The sequence below is a fragment of the Arachis ipaensis genome, chromosome B7, assembly GCF_059453495.1.
Source record: "Arachis ipaensis isolate K30076 ecotype BB chromosome B7, ASM5945349v1, whole genome shotgun sequence".
In the NCBI taxonomy this organism is placed as follows: domain Eukaryota; kingdom Viridiplantae; phylum Streptophyta; class Magnoliopsida; order Fabales; family Fabaceae; genus Arachis; species Arachis ipaensis.
Genome location: NC_142442.1, coordinates 128,177,613 through 128,190,770, shown reverse-complemented (window position 1 = coordinate 128,190,770; position 13,158 = coordinate 128,177,613). Strand labels below are relative to the sequence as shown.

The window sequence follows — 13,158 nt, the reverse complement described above, 5'->3', positions numbered from 1 at the left end:
GGTTATTGACTTGTTGTCCCGGGAACATTTTTGTCATGACTATTTGAAAATACTTTTAAGTCTCTCACCTTCTTAAAAGTTAGACGGATTAGTCCCTCCGTGCAAATATCTCCGTCAGACTTAACGGAAAAGTCTGACGTGGCTCCCGTTTCGATGACCTGGCGTTACGGCTGCACATGTGGCATATTAGTGGAAAGGTAGTTTTGAAAACTGGACAAAAAAGTCCATCTCCCTCAAAATTATGTTGTTTTGTGTGGCTGCCACAAAAATAAAAATATCATCAAATAAAATAAAAAGAGAAAAAAAAAAAAGAAAAACGAAAAGCTACTCACTCCTTCACTATCCCACTTACCCACTTCACCCTTATCACCACGCCACCATGAATGGCGGTGGAGGCGACCCGCCGGCGGCGGTGAGTTCCTCCTCTCTCTCACCCAACAACCCCCTCAACACCACCATCAACATCCTCGTCCACCTCAATCACACCACCAAAACCAGCCACCACCTCTGCGGCAGCAGCAGCAACAACAATCTCCAGTAGCATTGGATCCCGCCGTCGCATTAATGGGTCCCAAAATTTCATTTGTACCCTCGTCCCCGTGGCAATCCAACAATCACAATCATCCCATCCCTCAGCTCCATCACCATCACCATCATCAACAACAACAGAACCATCTTTAATTTCTTTGGCCCCACACTCTCTCTTACCTGCAAAATCTCTTCGGGTTGACTCATAATCTGTTTGCCCCTCCTCCTGGTGTACCCCAAATCCAAATTCTAACCCCAATTCTCAACTCCAACATTGGAATCGACGATCTCAGGAGATTAGGGTTTTCAGTCAAAATTGCCGCTACTACTACTACTAATATAAGCAATAACAACAACATTAGAGTTGATGCTTTTGTTCAATAGCAGAAGCAGCAGGAGTTGAAGCTAAAGTTCGGGTATTTGCCTAATGACATTTTTGCTTATGAAGTTCCACCTAATGGGGGGTGGTGGATTCGTTGCTGTACTTGAAGCTGAACAATGGGAACCTAAACTTCCATGTTGAACTGCATAAACAAGGTCTAAAATTTTCAAATTCTGCTGCGAATTTAGATGCTGTTGAACAAAACAGGAGAGGGATTGAGAGGGAAATAACAACAACAACATCAATATTAATAACAATAGTTTTCATGGTGGTGAAGGGAATCTTAGGTCTGAGACTAGTAGGGCTCCTCCGCCAGGGTTTGGGAACAAGCAAAGAGGAAAGGGTCATCGGGGCTCTGTGGGGAGAAGGAAGGGTTCAAAGGTTGAAGATGATTAAGCGATGCCTGTTGATTATAGGGGATTGGGTGGTAGGATTGAGGGTATGCACCCTAGGAAGGAAAATTTCAGGATGGTGTGTGGTGGGAGAGGGAGAGGAAATTTTTTGTCTAGTTTTCAAAACTACCCTTCCACTAATGTGCCACGTGTGCAGCCGTAATGCCAGATCATCAGAACGGGAGCCACGTCAGACTTTTCCGTTGAGTCTGACGGAGGTATATGCACGGAGGGACTAATCCCTCCAACTTTTAAGGAGGTGAGGAACTTAAAAGTATTTTCAAATGGTCATGGATGAAAATGTCTACGGAACAAAAAGTCAGAGACCTATTTGTCCTTTTGTAAAAAAAAAACTTAGAATAGTAAATACTATTTGACTATTTGTTACCTGCCGTGACCAAAAAAAAAAAAAAGACTATTTGTTACCTTGCTAAACCCTTCAGTTTTCATGTTTGAGTATATATGGATGAATCAGAGTGACTTCAAGCCTTTCCTTCAAGAGAGTTGGCCAAGGAACACCCCTTTTCAATATGTCATTCATGTCTTTATTGATAAGGTCAGAGAGTGGAACCACAACATTTTTTTGTCATATCTTCAAACAGAAGCATACCATCTTTAACAAGATGATGGGCATTCAACAATCTCTTAGATATGGAAGAAGTGACTTCATTGATGAGCTGGAGAAGGACTTAAATAAAGATTTGGAAGAGATCTTGGATATAGAGCAATTATTTTAGTTCCAAAAATTTAGGAAGAATTGGATTATTTAGGGATCGTAATACCCAATATTTCCATACTAAAATAATAATCAATAAAAGGCGCAACAAAATTTCAAACTCAGAGAAAATGCTGGCAAGTGAATTGAGGACTTAGAAGTGCTTCAAACTCAGGTTTGCAATTATTTAGTAAATCTCTTTAAAGGGAATGTACCAGATAGAAGTTGCTATCTGAATACCAGGACCTTCTATCCAGAACTAAACTAGAATAAAATCCAGCCCTTGAAATTCTTTGTTACATCTGAGATAATGGGTTGTCGACAGGATTTTATAAGGAGAATTGGCGTATTATAGGTGAGTCCTTACTTGAATTTGTAAATATGGCTTGGAGAAATCCAAAAACTGTTTCAACTGTCAACAATACCCTTCTTATTCTTGTGCCAAAAATTGGACACCCAGAATTTGTGTCGCAATTCAGACCCATTACCTTGTGTAATGTTACTTACAAAGTGATCACAAAAATCATTGCCAACAGAGTTAAGCCCCTCATAAATAGTAGAATCTCTCTCTACCACTCCAGTTTTATCCCAAAGAGGAGATCGAATACGTGATAACATCATTGCGGCATAAGAGATTGTGTACTCCATGAAGAAAACTAGAGTCAAAATTGGATATATGGTAGTGAAAATAGACCTTGAAAGGCCTGTGACCACCTTAGCTGGTCCTTCATCAAACAATCTCTTAGGCTGCATTTGGTAAGGGGGACTGAGATTGGGACTGGAGGACTAGGACTTAGTATTGTGTTTGGTGGCCAGAGACTAAAACTAAAATTTCAATCTCCGTCTCCAAAATTTCAGTCCCTTTGGTACCTCCAGAAAGTGAAGACACAGAGAATTAAAATTTTTGAAAGGAAACTGAAATTTACACAATACTTTCTATCCAAAATACCCCATTATATTTATAATATTCTAACATTACCCTATGTAATAAAATTAGGGTAAAACATTGTCTTCTTTCTCATTTTCCATCATGGCTCACTATTAGGACTGAGGATATCTCCAGCACCGTGGGTTAGGGTGGAGAGAAAAGGCCGTCGTCACTGCTGAAAAGACTCGCCACTAGGAGGAAGATTAGTTGGACTTTTTCCGTATCTTCTTCTCCTTTGCTCTGTGTAATCTTTCTCCTCCATACTTTTTTTTTATTTAATATGCCATATTCATCTCAGTGTCCATGATTTGTTCTATGATCTGTTCTATTGTGAGTGAAAAATTATACTATTTTCATGCGTTCATATGTTAAGATCGTTGTTTAAGGGTTAGGGTAAAGAGTTGGAGAATCATGGTGGATTAAAAAAATTAACACCCAGATGAAGAACTAATTAAATTATTCTAAGTTAATTGGTATTCAACAAATTTTTCAGCCATGTTTAATTCAAAAGCTTGTTGAAATTCTCCTATTAATATTTGTCACAAGTCCTAGCAATAACCTGGGCTTATGGGTTTAATTTAACTATTTATATTTTTTATTAGTTTAATAATAAAATCCTGTCAAACTTGTTAACTCAGTAGATAAGTTACTATATATGAGAAGTTCTACTTGAATTTAACAATTTATAAAAGGATATGATATGCTCATGAATCTATTGGTTGCCAAGTGTTCTGGTTGTGTTTGTGAAGTGTTTTTCATGTGCAAAATTTGTCCATCAGTGTATTGCATTTATATTTTCATTTGAGGTAAATGGAAAAAAGGGTTAAGAATGTTATTAGCTCAACTTCACTAATAATAATTTGTTATTTTGATGGTAGTTTTTTTCTTCACAGAGACAAAAAGTAGACTTTCATTTGTATAGTAAAGAGGGTTTGTCAAATATGGGAATATGATAGGGTGAGTTTTGTAACTCAGTGAGCAAACATTATATCTATAACCTACATGAGACAATACAAATTTTACCTTAAAAGTTATATTTCTTGGAAAGATGAGAAATTCATGTTAATTAATTATGCAAATAAATAGATAAATAGTTAAGCGGATGAACTGAAATGGGAGTTCTCATTCCAGATGTCAAATCAAATCGAATATTACACACTTAGGACGGCTCCACCTCCAAGGGTAGCCCTTTCCTCTAGTGTGCTCGTACGGTATAATAGATTCAACATGTGGCCTACATGTTGGGCTAGCAACGCCCCTGCTAGCTGAGGTCTGAGTTAGATGCATCTAAGTTAACGTCATAACCACCGTTAACTATGATTTTCTAGTCAGAGTCTCCCAAACCAATCCAAACCAAATCACTTATAACAAATCTCTAATACTTATAACATAAATTTCATAATAAATCAAATATATATAAGAATTCATACTAAAATTTAATTAAATTTTAAGAAAGTCAAGTAAGAAAACATGTATGCTTTACAAAATATATAAATATCGTCTCGTGTGTATTTTTATAAAATTATAAGTTTTTCACAAATCAATATTTATTTCAAAAATTCAAAAGTTAGAATAATAAAATATTTTCAAACTCTAAAAAAATAATTCAATTTAAATGTTGATAATAATACACTTAAAAATAATTAGAGACATAATATCCACTCACAACTTGGTTCTAAAGAACCGGAAGCAACTTTGAGCGGGCCACCGAGCTACCTGTTGGGTTTTTGGGCTCCATTCCTATGTGGAAAAAAAGCCTAAATGTTAGTATCCAAGCTCATGAATAGTTGAAGTGGCTGAGGTGAGTTAGGGTTGAGCGAGAGAGGTCTCATTTGCAAGAAGAACACCAAACACTAGAGAGAAGAGAAGAGAGAAAGCCATTTTCGCACATATACAAAGCTGTCTCCATAAATTGGTCGCTGCAGATTGGTTAACTGTTGGATCGAGCTCAAATTTGGACAGTGTGTTCCACACATCTGGTTCTTTGTTTTCACCGTTCGGATCTTCAATTAGATGTCTGTAGCGGAAGATATTAGCCACACACAGCAGCTCTATTTTTGTGGTATTTTCATCTTCTTGTTCTTGTTTTGTAAGCTTTGAAGCTTGGGTTGTTTGGCTTGTTGTATGCACGTTTTGTGCAGTAATTTGTGACTCTCTTGTACCCTATTTTTTTTTATCATAGTGAAGCTATTTGCCGGTCTTGGTGACTCGTGGTTTTTACTTCTCACATTGAGGAGGTTTTCCACGTTAAAAATTTTGGTGTGTTAGCTTGTCTCTAATTTCTGGTTTATGTGATTTTTCCGCTGCTATTGGGTATTATTGTGCTGGTGTTAATACTTGTTGTGAGTGGATATTGTTGCTCCTCTAATTATTGCAAGTAGGAAATTGTGTGTTTTTATTCCTATCAATTGGCATCAGAGCTCAGTTTTGGGTATTTGGTTATAACTTTCTTGAAAGATCGAGGCAAACAATTCTACTAGGATGATAAGTTTGAATGACACTAATTACCATCTATGGAAGGGCAAAATAAAGGATTTGTTGTTTGTCAAAAATCTACATTTACCTGTATTTTTTACACAAAAACCAGAATCTAAAACAGATTAAGAATGGGAGATTGAATACCAACAAGTTTATGGTTTTATTAGGCAATGGGTGGATGATAATGTTTACAATCACATTGCTAATGAGACTCATGCTAGGGCTTTGTGGAATCAAATTGAATCCTTTTATGCTTCCAAGTCTGGCAATAGTAAATTGTACTTGTTGAATATGTTAATGAATTTGAGATACAAAGAGAGGTCACAAGTATTAGATCACTTGAATGAATTTTAAAGGGTTTTGGATCAGTTGTCAAGCATGGGAATCAAGTTTGAAGATGAGGTTCAAGGATTGTGGTTGCTAAATACTCTACCAGATTCTTGGGAGACATTTCATATCTCTCTTACTAATTCTGTTCCAAATGGTAAAGTAAGCATGCAACTTGTTAAAGGTGGCATTTTAAATGAAGAGATGAGAAGGAAGACGCAGAATTTTTCGTCACACTCTGAAATGTTAGTCACTAAAACTAGGGGGAGAAATCAGAATAGAAGTCAAAAGGATAGAGGTAAAAGCAGGAGCAAATCCAAGTCAAGATACAAGAATGTTGAGTGTCATCACTGTCACAAAATGGGTCACGTTAAAAAATATTGCTTTCTTTGGAAAAAGGAGAACAAAGGTAAGCAAGAAAAGAAGGATGATGGTGGTAATGATCGTGTATCTTCTATTTCAGATGATCTTCTTACTGTTGATATTGTTGATTATGAGTACAAGATCAATCTTGTTTCTGATGATGAGTTCAGTTGGATAATTGATAGTGGTGCCTCAATACATGTTACACCGAAGAAGGAGTTCTTCACTTCTTATACTCCAGGTAATTTTGGAGTGCTTAAGATGGGTAATGATGGCTTGGCCAAAGTTATTGGTGTAGGAGATGTTTGTCTTGAGACTAATATGGGAATGAAGCTGCTACTCAAAGATGTTAGACATGCTCCAGATGTTCGCTTGAATTTAGTTTCAGTTAAAAGGCTTGATAATGAAAGCTTTGTAAACACTTTCGGCTTAGGACAATGGAAGCTTACTAAAGGCAACTTAGTGGTGGCTCGAGAAAAAGGTACTTCAAGTTTGTATGTGATGCATGCCATGATTGCGAAAGGTAGTGTGAATGCGGTTGAAAATAAAGAAGTTTGTAGCTTGTGGCATAGAAGACTTGGTCATATTAGTGAAAAAGAACTTAATTGTTTGGCTCAAAAGGATGCTCTTTCCGGTTTGAAGAATGCAGAGTTGGAGAAATGTTCTCATTGCATGACTAGCAAACAAAGAAGATTATCCTTCAAGAAGCATCAACCTTCAAGAAAATCGGACTTCTTGTAATTGGTGCACTCTGATATTTGTGGTCCTTTGAAGGTATGGTATTTTAGTGGAGCTATTTACTTTATTACTTTTATTGATGATCATTCAAGAAAGCTTTGGACTTATGCTTTGAAAACAAAGAACCAAGCTTTGAAAAAGTTCAAACAATTCCAAGCTTTGGTTGAAAGGTAAATAGGTAAAAAGCTTAAATGTATTCGCACTGATAATGGTGGTGAGTATTGTGGACCATTTGATGAGTATTGCAAGTAGCAAGGCATTAGGCATGAAAAGAAACCTCCTAAAACACGTCAGTTGAATGGTTTGGCAGAAAGAATGAATAGAACATGATTGAAAGAGTTAGGTGTATGCTTACTGAAGCTAAGCTACTTAAAGTCTTTTGGGGTGAAGCGCTACTTACAGCAGCTCATGTGATTAATCTGAGTCGTACAATTGCTTTGGATAATGATGTTCCGGATCATGTTTGGTCGGACAAAGATGTCTCGTATGGTCACTTGAGAGTCTTTTGATGTAAAGCATTTGTTTATATTCTAAAGGATGAGAGGTCCAAGTTGGATGTGAAGACAAGGTAGTGCATTTTTATTGGGTATGGTCAAGATGAGTTTGGTTACAGGCTTTATGATCCAGTTGAAAAGAAGCTTGTAAGGAGCCGTGATGTAGAGTTTATTGAAGACCAGACCATTAAAGATATTGATAAGGCAGAGAAGAGTCAATCACAAGAGAGCAGTGACTTGACTGATGTAGATCCAGTTCAGTCGCCTCTTTCGTCAGAACTAGCAGAGAATCAAGATCAGAAGCATATGCAGCAAAATGAGCCTTTGGTTCCTAATGACCAGGAGATGGGAGATCTGATTGATGCTCCAGTTGATGATGATGCTGATAATCAACTTGAGCTACCTGAAGATCCACCAGGTTTCCATCCTAGGAGGTCTACTAGAGAGCGACGACCTTCAACGAGGTATCCTTCTAATGAGTATGTGACATTTACTAATGGATATATGACCTTGACTGATGGGGGAGAACCTGAATGCTATGCGGAAGCAATGGAAGGTGACGACAAAAAGAAATGGTTTGATGCAATGCAAGATGAAATAAAATTCTTGCATGATAATCAAACATTTGAGCTTGTGAAGTTGCCAAAAGGAAAGAAAGCTTTGCAGAACAGGTGGGTTTATAGGTTGAAGCATGAAGAAAATTCTCAGTGTTCAAGATACAAGGCTAGATTAGTGGTCAAGGGCTACAGGCAAAAAAAGGGAGTTGACTATAATGAAATCTTTTTACCGGTTGTGAGAAGATCTTCTATTAGGACTGTTTTGAGTTTGGCTGTAAGTTTTGATTTAGAGATAGAGCAGATGGATGTGAAAACTGCTTTCCTTCATGGTGATCTTAAGAATGAAATTTACATGGAACAACCTGAAGATTTCATGGTAAAAGGCAAAGAGGATCATGTTTGCAAACTGAAGAAGAGCTTGTATGGCTTGAAGCAAGCTCCAAGACAATGGTACAAGAAGTTCGAGTCTGTTATGGCAGAACAAGGCTACAAGAAGACTACTTCTGATCATTGTGTATTTGTTAAAGAGTTTGCTAGTAATGATTTTATTATCCTTTTGATATATGTTGATGACATGCTTATTGTTGGTCAGAATACTTCTAGGATTGATATGTTGAAGAAGCAACTTGCAATGTCATTTGCAATGAAGGACCTTGGGATGGCAAAGGAGATTCTTGGTATAAGAATTGAGCGTGATAGAAAGGAAAAGAACCTTTAGTTGTCACAGGAGAAATACATAGAGACAATGTTACACAGGTTTCAAATGGAGAAAGCAAAGGCCGTTAGTACTCCTCTTGCTACACACTTCAAATTGAGTTGCAAGCAAAGTCCATCAAGTGATGAAGAGAAGGAAGACATGGAAAAAGTTCCATATGCATCAGCCGTGGATAGTTTAATGTATGCTATAGTGTGCACAAGACCGGATATAGCTCATGCTGTTGGTTGTGTTAGCCGTTTTGTTTTAAACCCAAGATGAGAGTATTGGAATGCTGTAAAATGGATAATGAGATATCTTTGTGGTAGTTCTAACATGAAGTTGTATTATGGAAGTGATAAGCCTATTCTAGTTGGTTACACTGACTCAGACATGGCAGGAGATATTGACTTTAGAAGGTCCATTTCAGGCTTCTTGATCAACTTTGCGGGTGGAGCTGTATCTTGGCAATCTAGATTGCAAAAATGTGTTGCTTTGTCTACTACCGAGGCCGAGTTCGTGCAAAGAGATGCTTTGGATGAAGAAATTCTTGAAGGAACTCGGATTTACTCAAGAGAGGTATGTATTGTTCTGTGATAGTCAAAGTGCTATATATCTTGGTAAAAACTCTACTTTTCATTCTCGATCCAAACATATTGATGTGAAGTATTATTGGATACGTGATGTTTTGGATACTGAGTTATTAGAACTTGAAAAGATTCATACTGATGAGAATGGTTCTGATATGATGACCAAGGCATTACCAAGATGGAAGTTTGAAATTTGTTACTTAATTGCCGGATTGGCAGTTACCTCCACATAGTCATGAGGGGGAGATTTGTTGGGTTTTTGGGCTCCCTTCCTATGTGGAGAAAAAGTCCAAATGTTAGTATCCAAGCCTATGAATAGTTGAAGTGGCTGAGGTGAGTTAGGGTTGAGCGAGGGAGGTCTCATTTCCAAGAAGAACACCAAATACTAGAGAGAAGAGAAGAGAGAAAGTCATTTTCGTACATATACAAAGCTATCTCTGTAAATTGGTTTCTGTAGATTGGTTAACCGTTGGATCAAGCTCAAATTTGGACAGTGTGTTCCACACATCAAGTTCTTTGTTTTCACCGTTCGGATCTTAGATTAGATGTCTGTAGCTGGAGATATTGGCCACGCACAGCAGCTCTATTTTTGTGGTATTTTCATCTTCTTGTTCTTGTTTTGTAAGCTTTGAAACTTGTGTTGTTTGGCTTGTTGTATACACGTTTTGTGCAGTAATTTGTGACTCTCTTGTACCCTATTTTTTTTTTTATCATAGTGAAGCTATTTCCTTGTCTTGGTGACTTGTGGCTTTTACTTCTCACATTGAGGGGGTTTTCCACGTTAAAAATCTTGGTGTGTTAGCTTGTCTCTAATTTCTGGTTTATGTGATTTTTTCGCTGCTATTGGGTATTATTGTGCTGGTGTTAATACTTGTTGTGAGTGGATATTGTTGCTCCTATAATTATTGCAAGTAGGGAATTGTGTGTTTTTATTCCTATCACTACCTGATGTCCAATAACTTTATAATTCTAGAAATATGATAATAATAATAATATTTGTAAACTAACAATATTGTCAATTAACAAAATCTTACTCAATTTGACAGAAGTTCCAAATTTTTGAACCCTAATAACCCTAATTTGGATTTATGCATACCTATAAATATAAAAATGACAAAAATTAGAGATATTGCTAATTATTGAGTCAAAGAGTTACCTTGAAGCCTCAATAATAACCGGAATTCAAAAATTGAATGCTTCCTTCACTCATTAAGTTGAAATGCCATGATTTGGGGGTTTGAGAAAATGAGATTTTGAATAAATAGAGATAGAATAGAGAAGAAAAAGGAAGCAAGATGATGAAGGTGAGTTTGATGATATTGGATGGTTGGTTGCAAAGAGAAAAAATAAGAAAAAGATGAGGAAATGTAGTTGGGAACAGAAGGAAAAAGAGGATTTTAAATTTTGTTTTTGGGAAGAAATGAAAAGAAAATGAAAGACAGAAAGGGGAGAGTCGGGGAGGGTCGAAGAGAGACAAGGAATATTTAAGTGGGGGCATGTGCCCCCACGTGTTCTCTCTTTCTTCTTATTTTTTTCCCCTTCTTTCTCTCGGTTACTACATTTTGTCTCCTGTATTTTTGTTTTGCTATATTAATATTTCCTCTACTTTCCTGTTTTACTTGAACATAGGTTGTGTACACCGTCTCACCTTCTTAAAAAAATCCAGAGCTGGACAACTATATAATGTTAATTACTTTAATTCTTTAACAAAAATGAACTGTACACTTAACTAGTCAACCTAATACTTTTATAGCATCTTTTATTATAGTAGTTTTAATTTAATTTCTTTGATGATGAATAATATATTTCTGAATTGTAAGGTCAATAATAATAATAATAATATAATTGTTGTAATAATATGAAACTCTATGTATAACTACATGACAATGTTAAAGTTAACTCAGATAGTTAGTTAATAACCACTGTGATTTGATCACAACTGTAATTAATTTAAATCTAGCTATAGTTGAATAATTTGCCTATAATGTTCACTAGTTATTTAATGTTTAACCTTTATTTGTGGATGCAATGTTCTTTGTTTTGGATTTTTACACTCATTAATCCTTGTCTTTTGCATACACCTAGAACATATGATTGGTCAAATATAATTTTATGTTAGATCAATAATTGAGATTAGTTAAATTTATTTGTATTTATTTTGTGTTCATGATTTAGACTAAGTTGATGTGATGTGATTACTTTTATAGGAGATAATGGACCGATAGAAAAGAATTAGGAAATGTGTTACTTTTCATCAAATGATGGAGGTTGAGGTATGATAATATCATGTATTTTTTTTGTTCTTACATTATTTGTGTACTTTAGAAATAGAAGTGGTGGTCAATTGTCCTTATGTGGAAGAGTGAATTCTAGAATTAGACGTGATACATTAGATTGTATTATCAGCGAGGGTGATAAAAATTGTTTTTGGGAGTTGAGAATGAACACCAATGTTTTGGCTACTTGTGTGAGTTGCTTGAAGTTCATGGCGGGCTAATAGAGGATGCTCAATTAAGATTGGCAGAGCAAGTTACCACTTTTTTTAATTATCTTAGCGTATCACAAGAAAAATTATAGTCTTCAAGTTAAATTTTGTAGGTCTGAAAAATTATAAGTTGGTATTTTAATAAGATTTTGAAGTCCGTTATACGTATTCAAAATTTGTTATTTGCTAAGGCCTCACCAGTTGAAGAAGATTGTATGGACATTGCATGAAAAAAGTTTAAGGTATAGTTTATGGCTTCCATGTGTAGTTTGTATTGGGAATAACACGTTTCTCTATCATGTTGTCTAAATTTTGTATTGGTGGTAGGGTTGTCTGGGAGCATTAGATGAAACTTACATAGAAATGACCATTTCTAAACGTGATAAGCCTTGATATAGAATAAGAAAGGATACGGTAAGGTTTGTACCAATATTCTAGGAGTGTTTAACCGAGACATGATATTTGTTTATGTGCTCAATGGTTGGGAAGGATCGGCTTCCAATTTAAGAGTACTGCAAGATGCAATCACGCGTCACATTAGTTTAGAAATACCACATGGTAAAATTGTATTATAATTAGTGTAACTTAGTTTTTACGAATTGAGATCATGGTTTAAGCTTTTCACAAAGGTTGTGTTTGGTATTTATAGATAACTACTATTTAGTTGATGCTGGTTACATGAACGGTCCCGGGTTCTTACCCTATAGGGGTACTCGTTATCATGTAAGAGAGTGGGCATAAGAAACACGTGCACCTTGCAACCACCAAGAGTATTTTAATAAGAAACACTCTTCTGCTAGGAATGATATTGAAAGATGCTTTGGACTACTTAAGAAGAGATGGTCAATACTCAGAAGTCCTAGCTTTTATCCCATTAAAACTCAAGAGTCAGATAATAATTAATTACTTGCTGTTTGTTACAAAATTTCATTCAATTGAACATAAATGTGGATTCTGAAGAGCAATACGGTCTCTTAGATGATTTTCTGCCTATTGGAGATGATGACTCAAAAGAGGTCATTGATGTAGTAGAGAATACCATTGAGTGGATACAATGGCATGATAACATGGCAATCGAGATGTATAAGGAGTGGCGAGCTAATCATGTTGTTTAAAGCATGTTGTATTATTGGATGAGACTATCTTCAAAGTTTGTGTAATAAAGCTTGTATTAAGACCCTGTGAAAACTTAATTATTTATTATGACTTATTCATGTAATTAGGATTTATTGTAAGACTTGTTTTAATTTTATTTTATTCGATATATGACTTTTTAATATTACTACTGATATCCTTTTTAACGTTATTATATGGGAAACTCTTCATATCAACCTATATTATGTTATTCATGTAATTATATTTAAAACTTGTTAATAGGTGAGCATGGATAAGCACATGTGGAGTGATGAGGAAACCGAGGCTTTTGTTGGATTCATGGAAGAGTTTGTTGTTAATAGAATGAAAGCCAACTGCAGACAATTCAAGCC

General features: G+C 35.9%; 1 pseudogene; it reads left to right on the top strand.

The window, feature by feature from the left end:
* The first annotated feature begins 379 nt into the window (after positions 1-379).
* Positions 380-1,465, top strand: LOC148554084 (uncharacterized; annotated as a pseudogene).
* The last annotated feature ends 11,693 nt before the right edge of the window (positions 1,466-13,158 follow it).